Source organism: Megalobrama amblycephala, linkage group LG17 (assembly GCF_018812025.1).
Source record: "Megalobrama amblycephala isolate DHTTF-2021 linkage group LG17, ASM1881202v1, whole genome shotgun sequence".
NCBI classification, from domain to species: domain Eukaryota; kingdom Metazoa; phylum Chordata; class Actinopteri; order Cypriniformes; family Xenocyprididae; genus Megalobrama; species Megalobrama amblycephala.
The window spans coordinates 26,819,477-26,837,224 of NC_063060.1; the positions used below are offsets into that span (position 1 = coordinate 26,819,477).

Here is a 17,748-nt window from a genome sequence, read left to right on the forward strand (position 1 = left end):
AAAGCTGTAACTTAAGCAAATAATGTAAAACTGAAAACATGGGGGGCACTTCAAAATAGCCTTAGCCACTGTTCTTATAAAAGGTCTGGGCCGTTTCTTGGCCAAAGTATGTTTCCACTTTTCGTTAAATGGAGATATCCCATAAAACTGTGGTGTAAATGTTTTATAATGCCACCAGCAGGCCCACTAATGGAGAACCTGTTTTCAATCAGCAGCCAAATTACTGCAGAATTAGCCTAGCTTCCAGACACTTAACTACTTCTCAGTTCTCTAAACACAGAAGAGCCTGAGAAATATGAAAACTTTTCAATTTTAATGACAGCAACTTGGGTACAGCAAACACATGGATGACATCCAATGGCATTCGTAGGGCCGTAGAGCTCCAAATGAAAGTGAGCAACTGAACCCATACATGAAAGGCTAAACAACAAGGCCAAGAGTGAAGTGTACTACTCACTTTTAAGGAATAGTTCACTCAAATGAACATTCTTTCATAATTTATGTGATTCTAAACCGGTTTTCCAAACCCTTTAAGGAAGTACTTTTGTAAGTATTTATAATCAGTGCCTTGCTATTTATTTTGAAACCTAATTTATTAAAGCGTTTAATTGAAAGTGAACATATGTGAAATGTTTGGTGGCTTTTACCAAACACCACATGGCGAGAAGTATGGAAGTTCAAAATGAATTTAAAATAAAGAAACAAAAAGACAATATTAATTCAATAGAGGCTAGGGCTATTCAACGATTATTCACAATTAATCGTATCCAAAATAATAGTTTGTGTTTACATAATATATATATGTACTATACAATTATTTTGTATTTATAAACACATACATGTATATTTAAGAAACATTTACATGTATATATTATATATAAATATTTATTGATTTTTATATTTTTATGTTTTATCTTAAATATATGTATGCGTTTATAAATACAAAATAAATATACACAGTAAACACACATATATTATATAAACAAACTTTTATTTTGGATGTGATTAATTGTGATTAATCATTGGACAGCCCTAAATTATAGGCAATAAGACAAAAGTTTTACTTGCCACAAATATTTTAACAGTTATAAGCATTAATTTTGTTGACATTAACATAACATTAACAAACATAATACAATAAACAAATGACATAATAAATTTGAAATTATTAATGTTTCCTAAAGACAGAAATCATGACAGTAATATTTTTCCAATTATTTTTACAATTATTTTTCTTCATTATTTTTAATTTCAGGTTTATTCAAGTTACAAGGTTAGGTTAGTTACAAGGATACAACTTATAGAAAATAAATATTTTTCAGGTAATATTCTGAACATATTTATAATACTTCTATTTCTCATACTATAAATAGGTCTTACACATTACAACACAAGTAGTTGTCTTTACTAGAGGGCGAAAAAATAAATAAATCTGGAAATCTGTGGCAACAAAATTTGAAAATACCTCCTTTAGAGTAAAAAATAAACCCCAGCGTACACGGGTAAACCAATTAAATCTAGTCAAAGCTTTGTCTTTTATTCAGGTGCTCATGACCTTCTTGGAGTGAAAGCAACTATAGCAAACAACAGATCTTCTAAAAAAACTTCTAAAGCACTGAAAAATTTTCAAACACACTGACTGTGCCACATGACTCCTAAAAAAAAAAAAGTGTTGACTAGGCTGAATTGTTTAAATAAAAAACTGCTTGTTCCCATGCCAGAGCCCAATGTGCCACTAAGAAGTCCAAGAGAATTTCAGTTCCCAGATATGAGTCCTATAAACGTTGATCCCCGACACCACAACCGATGCGCTACAGAAATAAAATCTCTTATTAGAGCCCAGACCCTGAAATTACCCAAATTCAGCGCACATGGAAATCATAAGACAGCGTCAGCAAGGGAGAAGTTTGCACCAAGTGGCTTTTCAGCATGTGGCAACAGAGGGCCGGGCATTTCAAAAGTGCCAATTAGTTCCCCCTGCCAGAATGAAGTAGGTAAGAGGGTGGAAGAGGAAGATGCCAAATTATACTGACACAAACAAAACTGCTAGAAATACCCAAGGATCCAGTATACAACTGTATATCTTGCTTAGACGGCATCTCCTATGGTTTCATGCTCATTAATTAATGACAGCAACTATGACACGTACATTATTAATGTAAAACATGCAGACCTAGAGTAAATGTATCCAGAAAATTCATGGTTACTATATTTCTTATTTTAGCAGGTCACAATGCTCAGCTGCATCTGAAATTCGGCCAACAATTCAGCAAATCAACAAATACGTGCCTGTGATCCACTCACACGTGTGGCATTATCAGTTCATCTTAATGCCAGTCAAAATATAGACCACACATTTTCTCCAGCCAGCCTTTAGCCTCAGGAGTCATTCTGTCTTTATGAGCAAAACCAGAACTGACAGAATACTAAACTAATTACATGGACCGAACGAAGAGTTGTATCAGAAGACAGCACAGGATCAAGAAAATGATGTTGTCCCTGGTCAAATTATTCCAGACTTCTGATGCAATTGCATACAATTTGCTCATGAGTTTTTCCAGATCGTTCAATATTGCTGACAAGCTTCATGCACACTTTGATATTCTTGATATATGCTTGTTTGTTTTTAATAAATAAAAACTCTGGATGGTTGAAACCCTCGCCTGCAGTGCTCACGTATGGTCATGTATATTATAGGCTCCCTTCTTAAAATAACTCCTGACGGACAGAATTGCTGTGTAGAAGGACCTGGGAAAGGGCAACAAAACCGGAGTAACAAATAATGCATGTCTATAGCATAACAAGAGTGGCATTGTTCTGCTGGCGCCCCACTGCATAAATGAAGTTAAAGGGACAGTTCACTCAAAAATTAAAAGTCTATCATCATTTATTCACCCTCATGTTGTTGTAAACCTGCATGACTTCCTTTCTTCCACAACAGGAGCTGTAAGGCACAATGTCTTGACTGACACACACATGAAAAATATGCAGTGAAAGTGAGTAACTGTGAATGCCAAACATCTCCCTTTGTTTTACATGGAAAAAATAAAAGTCGTACATGTTTTGAGTTGTTACAACATTGAGTAAATGATGACAGGATTTTGATTTTTGGCTGAACTTGCCTTTTAACGCGCGTGAGCGTTCTCATGTAAATCTCACTGACACGTTTCTTTGAAGCCCCACCAAAAATATCGCCAAAACAGGTCAAATAATACTTTATAACAGAGCGGTACGGATATAAGAGTTGGTTTGAGCTGCACTGTGAAATATTACGATTTGGAAACGTAAAATAAATAAATAAATAAACCTCATTATAGCAAACATAGCGATGTTTGATTATAATGCGATTAGAACAGAACTCAGCAGACATCGTCTTTAAAGGCAGCCTACGGCTTTTTGTTAAAAAACAGAAAAAAAGAAGAAAAAAAAAGACCACTATGTTTGTATAATATATCTATGTGGGAGTGTGCGTTTCAAAATATGCACGCTCATCAACCGACGGTGGCATCTTCTTTAAAAAAAAATGTACTAAATCTTATCCATGTACGTGTTTGGAATTAATTTCTTAACGCCTTTTTCATAATCACACCGGACTGAACCAGTTCAAATATATGCATAAGTAAACAAAACACTGATTGCACAACACTAATATGTGGCATATTTTATATAAGATAAAGCATCTTATGATAAGTGAGCTCGCGCACGGGCAGCTTAGTGATAGAAGAATGTCCCGCGACACTTGCTCTGTATGTGTATGTATTTTACCAGAGAATATGCGCTGTGCAATACAGATTACCTGTGGTCAATAGTTCAACTTCATTATCTAGTTCGATTACATGACAGAACTACGTTACATTGCGCCCTGCACTTGCTCCTAATCAAGCGCTTGACAAGAAATTGAGACCACGAGGCACTAAAATGAGACTTACAGCGACAAAATATGGTCAGTCCTTGCTTATAACTTGCTGTACTAGGAGAGGAACTCATTTGCACTTGTCTTTTGGGCAGACCACGGTAAATTAAAGATCTGCAAGTTTTTAAATCGTTCGGTTAGCTAGTGCACTAGCTTAGCCGACGTCAACTCAGCCGTTAGTTTCTCTGAGAATTACTAGGATTTCGCGAACACTCCAAACCTCGTGGCTGAGAAGCTTCTCATTAATGCGAATAATAATCACCTTAAAAGTACAGCTTTATGCAAAACAAGTGTCATGAACAAGACCGAATGAAGAGGGAAAAGCGTTAAACTCACCGTCTCTCCGTTCCGCCGCGGTTTGCATTTCTTTCCGTGCACGGCAACCGCTCGTTTCACCCGGTTCAGTTGGCCACGTACAAATCCACTTTTAAAATCGACTGGAAAATTCTTTGATTCCACAGAGTAACGACTCTTCCTCTACTAATGTGCCACGCGGCTGTTATAATCCCGTTATTGAGACCGGTTGCTATAACTACGGTAGAGTGGAAAAGCTTCTATTGTTGTGAATCCAGAGTTTGTGTCTCACGGACTTCTGCTCCAGAGCGGTCTGAGACACTGCTGGTCTGCCTGCTGCCGTCCCCTCAATCACGCTGTCTCCCTCCCTGGCTGGTTTACAGGTTGCTCGTGCGGATTTTCGGAAACATTCGTGACCATTCGGCCGTTCACGAATCGATAAGATTAGTCTCCGTTTAGATTAGTGTGGTTGCTTTATGAGGCAGAGGTATTTGGGGTTTAACCTAAACCAATCTAGATATTCAATTAGTTTTAACCTAACCTAAATAAAACACATTTAATCCAAGATTATATGTCATTTTAATATATTATATCACACAATATCCATCAGCCCAGACATTTTACACAACAATTCTTGATAAATAACAAGTTTATTAAAGTTGAAATGAGTACTCACATATTAATAGATACAGTAATTGAATATAAAATACTTTAACTTAAAAGTAACAACTAAATAAATACAAAAAAAATAAAAAATAGCTATAGATTTAAGTTAAAGGGTTAGTTCACCCAATGTCATTAATTACTCACCCTCGTGTCGTTCCAAACCCGTAAGACCTTTGTTCATCTTCAAATTAAGATATTTTTGATGAAATCCAAGAGGTATATGACTCGTCCATAGACAGCAATATAACCACCACTTTCAAAGTCCAGAAAGGTACTAAAGACCTTGTTAAAATAGTCCACGTGAGTGCAGTATTTCAACCTTCGAATAATGAGTTGAAACTGGAAGTAGGCTACTGAATGTAAACAGCATAGGAGAATGTCACAGAAGAAAAGATATTGTTGAATAAAGCCATTATTTTTGTTTTGTTTTTGCACACAAAAGTATTCTCATCACTTCATAAAATTAAGGTTGATCCACTCACATGGACGATTTTAACAATGTCTTTAGTACCTTTCTGGACCTTGAAAGTGGTGGTAAATTGCTGTCTATGGAGGAGTCAGAGAGCTCTCGGATTTTATCAAAACTATCTTAATTTGTGTTCTGAAGATGAACGAAGGTCTTATGGGTGTGGAACGACATGAGGGTGAGGAATTAATGACAGAATTTTCATTTTTGGGTGAACTAACCCTTTAAAGTTATCTTAGAACAAAAGTTGCAACCTTCTTTTCTACCCTATTGTGATGTGTATCTGTGTAAAACAGCTTCATGAACAAGAAAAAAAAAAGGAGCAGGACTTGATTTTGTTCATTGGATCGCTGGATGTTGTGCTTTGCTATTAGTGTGATCTCATGTGATTGACAGGTTGTCCCGCCCTCATGCCAGTGAACACATCATCAGAGGAGAGATGAGATGTTGCTGCAAAAGGGAGGAGTAGTTATTTTGATTGAAGATTACAAGTTTTAAATTATTGTTTTTTTGTTTTTAAATTAAAAAAAAATAAAAAATAAGGATGTGCATGGATAAATCATTTATAATAAATACTATAAATACTGTAATATTCCATGAAAAAATAAGAATTGTCTATTTTAATTTAATGGTGTGGTGTCTTTAAATATTTAATGAATCCCAGTATAATAGCTATAAAATATATATCCCTTAATATCCCCTAGATAATGATTTTCTATTATATAAAAAGAAAGATTAACTTCACACTACTTGATATGAATACATGTATCATGTCCAACTGGATACATTTATCAGATTTAGCACTCAGATATTAATCTGAGATGTAAAAACTATTTTCTACAGTTGTACTCATTTTCTCAGCTCTCAGTTGTCGAGTTACAAATTCTGAAGCAGGTGAAAGTAAATAATGGATTGATAGTCTGAATCATTTCTGAATGAAATCCATTACATGTTCTTTTAATTTAAGGCAGTCATTTCAGTGGCTTTTATAGTATTCATTTGTTGCAAATGGGGTGCAAAAAATATGCCCTGTAAATATAATATAGCTTGCAGAAAATGGAAGTAAACACTTATTTATCGGCCGCTGAATTTTGCAGTGTAACTACCTTGGATCGACATAAAAAATGCATAGGAAAATACAGCCAAGGTCAAGTCTTAAGCAGGGGCTTGTTCAGTGTGTCCTGTGCAGACAGCATATCTTACAATATGGTGGCATGACCATACATGTCTGTGCATAAATGTCTGGCCAGATTTATCATATAGCATAATGGTTTTAAAATAACAAAGCCGCATTTGTGTTTCAGCACTCCGATCTGGCTATATGGGTGTGTTTTGGTGACCTCTCAGAAATTGCCCAGCAGTAGCTGAACCAGTTAAACGCTCACTTAAAGGCTGGCTAAGAAATGGAAAGCAGAATCCTCTTGAGAGGTAAGGGCTGCAACACCTCGGGATTAAGATGTACTGTTGGTGATTTTGAAATGTGAAATATTAATCAATTCCATCTAGTGGGATTTGCTCCCCAGAGAAAGCTGTCGGTAGGATGCAGGATTCTTTTATCTAATAGGGACATTTTAAGAATGAAAACTATAACCATGACAGGACTGTTTTTAGGCTTTCTGCTGCAAATTTAATTCCTAGCTTTTGTTTTTAACTATGAATGTGAAGGCTGTCACTATGTACCAATTCAGGGTGAACCAACCTGCTGTCATATTATCCTACTTGTTACATGACTACTTAGTTTGTGATCTTAAAAGAAAGAGACAAACACATTGATATGACAGCCATAAAAAGTAACACAAATATGAAGAAAATATGTTACCCTGAACAACGGTCAATTATACATTTTAGCAGTGCCGTGAACAGACCTTTTGAGGGGCATGTGCTGAAACTAAAAAAGGGCACCCCCCTCCCCCCAATTAGTCTCAAAAGCTTTATATTTATTCACTATTAATGACAGTTTTTTCATTAAAACGACGGCATCACATTAGGCTACGTCATCATTAATAGGTTTTTCCAAAATCTCAATTTATAAAATATGTAATACTACTGTATGCACAGGCTATTTAAGGCTATTTGTAGACTATTGGCAAATGCTAGCCTGTCTCTCCGCCGCTGCATAAAATATGAAACTTTATAGACATACTAGTGTTTCCTTCGTAAAGACAACGTTGTAGCCTACTTATTCAAACAACAAGATATTTATTTACCATTGCAAGACGTTCAGCTGCTCTGCTGTGGAACTTCCGTTCGCTGCACTCAGGGGGCGGAGTTAAGAGGTTTGACTGACAGTTTGAGCGGATCCAAAAAGATTTTGTCACAAGCTCTTTTTAATACCTTTTATTAGGCTAAATATATTTGTAAATCAGACAGACATACGTAAAAGGTGACCAATAGCATTGATTTATTAAAGAAAATAAATAAATATAATAAAACACCTCCAAAAAAAAAAAAGGGCACTTCGGAGTTTAAGGACAAAAAGGGCATGTGCTCTGCACAGGTTGAGCCCTACCTGTGCACGTGCCTGCCAATCAGAATCAAGTATTCCAGAGAGTGCTAGAAGAATATTGTAGTATTGTCTGTAGTTTGTGTTTGGTGGCTTATTTAAAGCAACGTGAGAGGAAGAACATGTCAAAAAACATGATTTTATATAGAATTATACATCTAAAGGGATAGTTCACCCAAAAATGAAAATTCTGTCATCATTTACTCACCCTCAAGTAGTTCCAAACCTGTATGAGTTTCTTTGTTCTGCTGAACACAAAGAAGGATATTTGAAAGAATGTCAGTAACCAAACAGATCTCGCCTACCATTTGCTACCATAGTAGGAAAAATAAATACTATGGTAGTCAAATATCTTCCTTTGTGTACAGCAGAACAAAAAAAACTCATACAGGTTTAGAACTACTTGAGGGTGAGTAAATGATGACAGAATTTTCATTTTTTCTCTTTAAATCTGCTTTTCTATGAATATATTGTCTGCTTTTTCTATTAAAAATAATAATGGCATTTCCTAGTTGAAGAGAAAATGTAATGCTAGAGCTAGCGAAATGAAGAGCTAGAGAACATTACAGGAGAGGAGTGGTGGGCTAGAAAAAGTTGAAGAACATAGATATGGTAGGATATAGATATGGTGACTTTGATGGTGTGTTATTGAAAAAAAAAATCAAAGCTAGAATGTTCCAGCAGTGAAGATGTCAGAAGAAGAAGAATGTAAGAAGTCCTGAGTGTGGTAGAGGTGCAAAGTCAGTCAGCTTCTCTGATCAACTGAGAGAATGGAGTGGAAAGATCATCGTTATGGCTGATTTTAAGGGAATAAAATAAAATCAGATCAAGTGCAATGCATGTCATTTAAAATATAGTGAAAGTGTCATTTTGATTTGTTTTGATGTATTAATTATTAATATATATATAGTTTTTCGTGAACCTAATTTGGCACGACTATAATTGCTAAGTTTGGCTTACCTGTAATTACTCAACTCTTTTATTTGACAGCCTTTGCACAAGCTCCTAGTTCAGTATCATTGGGACCTGTTTAAGTAACTTCATCCGTTCTGTTCCTGTTATCACTGTCAGACGTTCCTCTACATATAGGATTGCAGGAGTCATTTCTTCTCCAGAAAGCCTTGAGGGAATCTGCTTTTTCATTTTCTTTTGTGGGAGCCATCAGCAAATGGATATTAGATGGTTAATTTTTAATTCCGCATTCATGAAGTCATGTTTTTGATGGGTGGAGAAAACGCTAATGGGGCCAGATTGGGTATCATTGAGGATATCTGGGAACGACCCCTGGGACTGTTCTGTGGGTCTTGGCTGAGCTCCATTAACGTCTTGAAAAAGAGAAGGCACTTGGAGACACGCTATCCATCTATTGACCCTCATTGGCAAAACAAAAGCCCATGTTGGTGGTTTATTGAGTGGACATTGTGTGTGATTCATTAGAGAGGGAAGAATTAGGTGAAAATCTTCATTGTGAATGATTGAGATAATGAAAGCACATCCAAACTGTACAGAACAACTTTTAGCCACAGAGCCACAATAACATTAGGCGTCTAACTCCAAACCTCAACACATACTTGACCAGAATAGCAAAGAGAAGTGTTCATTTCTGAAGCTATAGATTATGCACCGTGGGTTTGCTTTCTTTGAGTAGCTAAAATGATTTCCTGGCTTTCTGTGGCAATGAGTGTGATGATTGTTTTTATTGACTCAGATGTTCCATTAAGGGAGAGTGAGCAGTTGCAAAGAGAGGCTGACAGCAGCTCTGTTGTTGTGATGTTCTGGACCTTGCGCCAGGGTCATTAGCGAGCCTTTATTACAGCTCCACACTCACTGTCCTACCACACGAACAATTACAAACACAAAACTCATTGCAGAATGGAAATTCGTTTGGTTCTCACACTGACTGAGATTAAACGAGTGACAACTTTGGACTGCAGCAAAGTTGCAACATACAATGAAAGACAATGGGGTCTAAACACAAACAACATTGGACATAATCGACTATCATTCTATGGACAAAGAAAATACATTTTTCTAAATATCTTCCGCAGAAGAAAGAAAGTCATACAGGTTTGGAACGACATTAGGGCAAGTAAATAATGACAGAATTTTCATATTAGAGTGAATTATCCCTTTTAATTGGTCATATTATGCTTTTGTACATTTGTGCTGTGTGTTTTCTTTTAATATTGCTAAATAGGTCTGCAAATTGTCTGGTTATCACCAGACCAAGCTCAATTTAAAATTGAACATTGGTCTGGGGAGTTTGCTATACTTTTCTACTGCACAAGAGGCGTGATCAACGAGCATTATTCACGCAATTGGATAGTCCTTCAACCAATCAGATCAACGATCCGGGTGACGTACTTTGCAGAGCGACGCGACAACTCCAGACAGGTTTAGTTTGTTTTAGTTTGTAGCATTGATCAGCGGTTTGCAGAAGCAGCAATGGCATCGAGCGATTTTTGCAGGTTGTGCAAAAAAAAAAACATGAAAGTGAGTGGTATTTACACCCTCTCGAGCGATTTGTTTGCTAAACTAAAGAAGTCATTCAGCATCGTTGGTCGAGAGGTTAAAAGGAACTGTCGTCGCTTCTCTATCGCCATCATGTTATACCAGCCAATAGCGAGCAAATTGGATAAGCCAATCTGTGATTGGTTCCTGCAAAAGTGTAACAGAAGCAGTAGAAATGAATGTATGGGTTTCCAGACTGAGTTGCCGGGCGAAATCAAAATGGCGTTAGATCAGGCTGGGTTTACCCAGTCTAGTCTGCAAAGTTACAAAGCACACAAGTTCACTCCAAAGGGACTTCTATATATCGATAAGCACTGTTTCTGAACTCCCTGAAACACCTTTTTTTGTAGTTTCGGAAATGTAAACGTCACAATATCCTTCCATTTAAATAATTCCCACCAAAAGCTTATGAAAAAAAGGGGGAGGGTTGGGGGGGGGCTGGTTCAGTTAGTACTGTGTTTCTTTACTGTGTTGAAACTCGCGGTTATGGTATGAGGCGTGACATTTCCTAAACATGCTCGAAGTGGTTGACCAATCAAAACACACTGGTCCAGCCGACCAATCATATCACATTGTGCTTTTAAGGACAGGCTTCATAGAGAACAGAACTAAACAGAGTTTTACTGACAGATAGGGAAGAGAGGGGCTGCAATAATGTAAAATATGTGAAATTTTTTTTTTTGTTTTTTGAGCATTCAAGCATGAAAACCTATTCTAGACCTTAAAAACAAAATACAAACTTTGAAGAAGGGCATAATAAGACCCCCAAGTTCAACTTAATATTTGTTTTTTCTTTTCTTTATTTCTTTAGTTACGCTATGAATTTTACTGGTTCATATTACAATCATAATTCAAATGATTTATTGTCTTAAAGACACAAAATGCAGAACAGGCTTAATGCAAAGTAATAAAATGTGAAGTAAAGTGGTCAGATCTGTAATTTTCAGCACACTATGAAATGCAATTCAGGCCAGTGGCATTCCTGATATGGCCAGCAGACAATAATTGCTTCTTGTTTGTCGAATTTAACTTTGCCTGCAACCCTGAGATACACATAAAGTGAAAATTGATTTTGCCAAATCAAGTCAAGGATTATTATTGGTTGTTTTTTATACTGCTGCACCAAGAATACAAGGATGACCAGTGTTTTCTCACTGTACTGTTTCTTACATTCTTTGATTTTGTTTAAATGCCTTTCTAATTTTTGAGGTTTTGTAAAATATTGTTAAAAATAAAAGAATAATACTATAGTATTATTAAAATGATTGCTGTTAATGTCACAGAGGTAAAATTATCTAGAACACCTGCCAACTTGTTAGAAATGTACTTAAATTTAAAGGTGCCCTAGAATCAAAAATTGAATTTACCTTGGCATAGTTGAATAACAAGAGTTCAGTACATAGAAAAGACATACAGTGAGTCTCAAACACCATTGTTTCCTCCTTCTTGTGTAAATCTCATTTGTTTAAAAGACCTCCGAAGAACAGGCGAATCTCAACATAACACCGACTGTTATGTAACTGTCGGGATCATTAATATGTACGCCCCCAATATTTGCATATGCCAGCTTATGTTCAAGGCATTACAGAAGGGCAGGATGTCTGGATCTGTGCACAGCTGAATCAACAGACTAGGTAAGCAAGCAAGAACAATAGCGAAAAATGGCAGATGGAGCGATAATAACTGACATGATCCATGATTACAAGATATTTTTAGTGATATTTGTGAATTGTCTTTCTAAATGTTTCGTTAGCATGTTGCTAATGTACTGTTAAATGTGGTTAAAGTTACCATCGTTTCTTACTGTATTCACAGACACAAGAGCCGTCGCTATTTTCATTTTTAAACACTTGCAGTCTGTATAATTCATAAACACAACTTCATTCTTAATAAATCTCTCCAACAGTGTGTAATGTTAGCTTTAGCCCGTTAGCCACAGAGCATAGCCTCAAACTCATTCAGAATCAAATGTAAACATCCAAATAAATACTCTACTCACATGATCCGACGCATGCATGCAGTATGCATGACGAACATCTTGTAAAGATCCATTTGAGGGTTATATTAGCTGTGTGAACTTTGTAAATGCATTGTATTATAGTCGAGAGCTCGGGGGGCAGGGAGCGCGCGATTTAAAGGGGCCGCAGCCTGAATCGATGCATAGTTAATGATGTCCCAAAATAGGCAGTTAAAAAAATTAATAAAAAAAAAATCTATGGGGTATTTTGAGCTGAAGCTTCACAGACACATTCAGGGGAAAATATCAGCAAAAAGCAAAAAATATCTATATTTTTGAGGCCTGACATAAGAGAGAAAAAGTACAGAGAAGAAAACCAGTCACAGACACAAGCACTAATCAGTTTCCACCTGTCCATGATATTCGTTGGCTCACTAGGGGCTTACAGAGCTTGTCCAGCTTTCACCCGTATGAGCATATGATTAGTATCCCTTTCAGATCTCCATCCCATGTCCCTCGTCCTCTCTCTACAGATCATTACAGTAATAGGGCAGGCTCTATTACCCCAGCACGGTCCAAGGCAGGTTCCCAAGAGGCGGGACCTGCCTTACTGCTGTATGATGGCTTTAATTTCACGCCTTGCTAATGTCCTCGATCTCCTCATGTCCTGCTCCATGCCCTCTGCGAGTAAAGCAAGGATCACATCCTTTGCGCAGTTGCTGATTTGACCATGCCTTAGGGAAACTCCCCCTCGCTCTCACATCACAAATTGCTCCTGCAGAAGCAGATAGATAAATTAGACACAGACAAGTTCTCACACAGGAACATGAGTTTTATTCGATTTAAAAGTGTTGTTTAAGACTAGTCAAAACATGCGAAATACATTTTTAAAGGGTTAGTTCACCCAAAAATGAAATTTCTGTCATTAATTACTCACCCTCATGTCGTTCCAAACCCGTAAGACCTTCATTCATCTTCGGAACACAAATTAGGATATTTTTGATGAAATCCAAGAGGTATCTAACTCGTCCATAGACAAATTTAACCGATACTTTCAAGGTCCAGAAAGGTACTAAAGACATTGTTAAAAAAAAGTTGACATGACTACAGTGGTTCAACCTAAATTTTATGAAGCGACGAGAATACTTATTGAGTGCAAAAACAAAACAAAAATAACAACTTTATTCAACAATATCTTTTCTTCTGTAGGGCTGGTCTGAATACCATTTTTTTGAGCTTCGAAGCTTCGGTAGTAATCCACAATGAATATTCAAAGCTTTGGAAGGAGGGGGCTGAACATATTCTTCTCTCTAAAAAAGGCAGTGTAATGAGTAAATATGGTGTGGCCCCTTTAAGAGCTGTACGCTCCAGGTTGAACTGTTGATTTGTATGTACCATAGATGCAAACTCCTTAGGTCTGTTAAGAGCAATACTTTTTAATAAGGTAGCTTAACATTTTTCTGACAAACAAATCACTCTTAAATCAGAAATTAGCAGTACAGTAATTACTGACACAGTAACGGGTAGGCTATATAAATAAAAGAAGAACGAAAAATAAATGAACTGTAATAAATAAAGAACACGCCGTCCTAGTAAAATTTCATGTTTCACTTAATAATTGTAAAAAAAAGAATTGTATTTCGCCAGATTTTATAGTGTAAACATATTCAAGCGCGAATGAGAACCGTTTCGCGTGTGGGGGATGCCAGGTGTGCAAAAAAACAAACAAACAAAAAAACAAATATTCGAATCCCAAAATTGAAAATCGAATACCAACCCACCGAACGAATATTCAAATATTTGAATCGAATATTTGGGTCCAGCCCTACTTCTGTGTCATACTCATACGTTGTTTACGTCCAGCACTTCCAGGTTCTACGTCAGAACGCTGACTTGTTATTGGCCGGTTCCTGCGTCAGCATCACACGCATGCATCGTGCTGCTCACGTGATCAGCTTTGGCCAATACTGAGCTGGCATTCGGACGTAAACACAGAAGCCTTCACTGTGCTTACTGCGGCAACTACGTAAGGATAATGACAGGGCAAAGAAGAAATTGTTGAATAAAGTCGTTATTTTTGTTTTGTTTTTATGCACAAAAAGTATTGGCTTCATTGGCTGCCTACAAACAACATCCACTTTTACCAGCCTTCAAACACTGTTAGCTGAGGCGTGAAAGAGTTTGGTTTGTTGTCGACAGGTCGAGAAAATGCTGTTTTTTGCACTGTGAAAGCAAATCCACGTTGCATACACTTTCAAAGAATTGGGCTCAAATTGATACTGTAAAACTGACACCTTCGTTACTCTTTGTAGTGCTGAGGAAGCCTCTGGAGCTGAAATTCAGATATGATAATGGTCTACTGCTGTAAATGGAAGACCAATCACAACAGACTGGGCCATCTGACCAATCAGAGCAGATCTGTTTCAGACACTGTGAGAAAAAAGACGGTGCTGTAATAGTTATTTTGAGAAAATTAACGTTTTTTTTTTGTCCTTGGATGCATCTAAACCTATTGAGACCTCCACAACAAAATTAGGAACCTTTAAAATAGCATAATAGGAGCACTTTAAGGATAACATTTGAGTAAACTTGTATTACAAGGTAGTATGGTGATATTTATTATTTAACCCTATATTCACCTGGGGTGTCTTGCCTGAAAGAACATGTTCATTCATGTCCAACAGTTGGTTGGTTTAAATATTTAAGAGCACATTAGCAATGATACTATCTCACACCCACACCAGCCTTCACAACCGTCTAGAGCAAACACTATATGTGAAACAATGTGTGCTCTTCTCTGCAGTCAAAGCAGCGGCCACGTAGTTCTGACCTTTCCATGTAACCATGGTTTCTTGAGGAACAAAGAATCCTTGATGGAAAAATCTTAACACCCCATCTTGGTCTCCATTTGAGAGGCAAATGTCTTATTTCTCTTTTGGCTTCTTTCTCTCCTCCTTGCCAAACTGTTTAGGAACTATTGTAACATTTCGGGCCTCCAGACCAAATATGTGAGGAAAAAATGTAGAACAAAAGGCTGGGAAATGGAATGGAGGCCCACTGACAAGAAAAGAAAAGCAGTCTTCGTGGTGTGCTGGGGGTCTTGTTTCCCAGACAAGTAAACGGGTAACCAAATCTCTTTGTGGGTGAAGTCAGGGGGTCTCCAGTGTGACTGCATTGATCTGCAATCTGCAAGACAGAAAGAAGAGAACAGAAGCCTGGCCCCGCCACACATGGGAGACTTATCACAGGCCCGCAGATGGTCCATTTCCAAATCAAGCAGTCGATGCCTTTACACTTCGATTTTTTCCATTTCATGAGAACACAAATGTTAATGGAGGCATTGCCAGTAATTATCACGATGCCAGTCTTGAAGATGCCATTACTGTGGACAACATAAAAAGTAACCTTAAAGATCACACGTAAATTAGTTTTTCAAATGCTTTGTATTTAAATGATTTAATCATGTATGTTGGTTCAACACTAATGCAATTGAAAAAAAATATATTTGGTTTAACGTTTGTCAGAAAAACAATTTGTTCTCAACATAATGGAATAAAGTTATTTTAAGTGATCCAGTTAAGTATGCCCAGTATGATTCATTTCCTAAGCTGTTTGTGTCTAACTCAGTTATATTAGGCCTAAAACCCTATGCTAGATACCTATCAATAGCACACTTCAGCATACTAAATGTAAAACAGCCATTGCTCATGTATTAACACAACTAACAACATACCGTTCCTGTAACTGACCTCAACAGTGTTCCTACTGCACAAAAAATAGAGCATGGTACTAAAAACACATAATAGGTTTGATTTCCAAGAAATCCAAGCTATAATGAAATGTGCACCTTGTGTGTAATGTAACTTACTCTAGATAAAAGTGTATACCTAAGCAAAAGCTCGATTCTTCCTCACAATGATAATGCTTGGTACAGAATGGTACAGAAACTGTTGTAAATCCCGACATACCTGGATATGAAACACTACCAAGGCTCATCTTTATCAAAATCTTTCCATTAAATGTGCACTAAGCGATTTCTGAGAAATGCTGTTGAAAATTGAAATCAACACCTAAACAAACAATTTTGTGAATATTTGCTAGATGTTTGTTCTGTGTGTGTGCTTGGCTGTGAAAACAGGAGAAAAAACAAAGTGGACTGGACTGACCAAAACACTCTTGTAGCCAATCAGCAATAGTGAGCAACAGCCAATAAGCAAGCAGGACATTTGTAGAAAGACTGTAGAAAGACAGATGGCTAAAAAATATTACCAAAAAGGAAAAGGTCAGAGGAATATAATTAGAAGAAGAAGGGTTATGATCAGACAAGAGCTAGGACCCGCGTTATATGTATTTTTCTGACTGCTAAAACATAAAAATAGCATAATATTTTTGTAGATATTTAAGAAACATGCTAAGTTCACATACTTGTTTCTCTGGAAAACAATGCTACAGCCAGTTGTTTTACTTTGAAATATGAATTCTGTGTCGGAATGTCTGTTTTTGTTTTGGTCTGTGTGGTTCCGCCCACTGCCGATTTTCCCAATAGTAACTCCCCGGGTTGCCAGTTGGTGGAAAATAAAACATATTGCTGCCAACAATGAAGATCGAAGATTCCACCAGACCTAAAAAGCCTTGGCATCCATCTAAAAATCTATATGAAGCATATTAAGAGCATATTAAAATGCAGATAATTCAACTTACACTGTGTTCAACTTACAGTGATAAATCAACTTACAATGAGCCTCCTCGCCTTCCATTGTCAATTGCGCTCCCTCTTGTTGCATATCCTCAATCTGGCAACCCGCTTGAGCGTCAAGTCTGAGGAGGAGGGGGCTGGGGAAACAACTCTATCCAACATTTTGCAGTACCCATTTCAACCACTATTTATACCTTTAATATTGAAAAAGCTTTAATATTAGAATGACAAGGTACCTTTGTTTCTGCTCAATACATGAGTAACATTATATGCTGTTGTTGTTGAATTAGGACAGTTTCATATCTTGACACAAGTGGATGAAGCAAAGTTGAATTTTACAGATTCAAGTTAAGAATCCTGTTGCATTAGCTTGTGTAAAGTGATATTAAGTAAGAATTTTTGAAAAATATCAAAAACTTTGGGCTCAGTAAGATTTTAAGTTAAGTTTTTTAAGAAATTAACACTTTAATTAAGCAAGGATGCATTAATTGATCAAAAGTGACAGTTACGACATTTAAATTGTGTTTAAAATAATATTTCAAATAAATGCTGTTCTTTGGATCTTTATATTCTTCAAATCACAACTGTTTTTAGCATGGATAATAATAAAAGTTTTTTGAGCAGCAAATCATCATATTAGACAGTCCCTCCAGAAAAACGCGATTATGCGATCGCCTGATTTAATGCATAATCAGCCAAAGTCCGCATGTCCGGGGGTCGCATTTTTTCAAATACGCCGCAC

At 36.8% G+C, this 17,748-nt stretch overlaps 1 protein-coding gene and 1 long non-coding RNA gene across 2 annotated transcripts in view; one reads left to right on the forward strand and one right to left on the reverse strand.

Moving 5' to 3' along the window:
• ptprfb (protein tyrosine phosphatase receptor type Fb) overlaps nt 1-4,573 on the reverse strand; it is a 235,675-nt gene extending 231,102 nt beyond the window's left edge. The window contains 1 exon segment of the mRNA XM_048162494.1: nt 4,250-4,573. The gene's annotated coding sequence lies outside the window, so the exon portion shown is untranslated.
• LOC125250104 lies at nt 1,184-17,362 on the forward strand. The gene is made up of 3 exons (XR_007180719.1): nt 1,184-3,943; nt 6,644-6,767; nt 15,282-17,362. It is a non-coding gene; the product is annotated as an uncharacterized LOC125250104 (long non-coding RNA).
• Nucleotides 17,363-17,748: the final 386 nt, after the last annotated feature.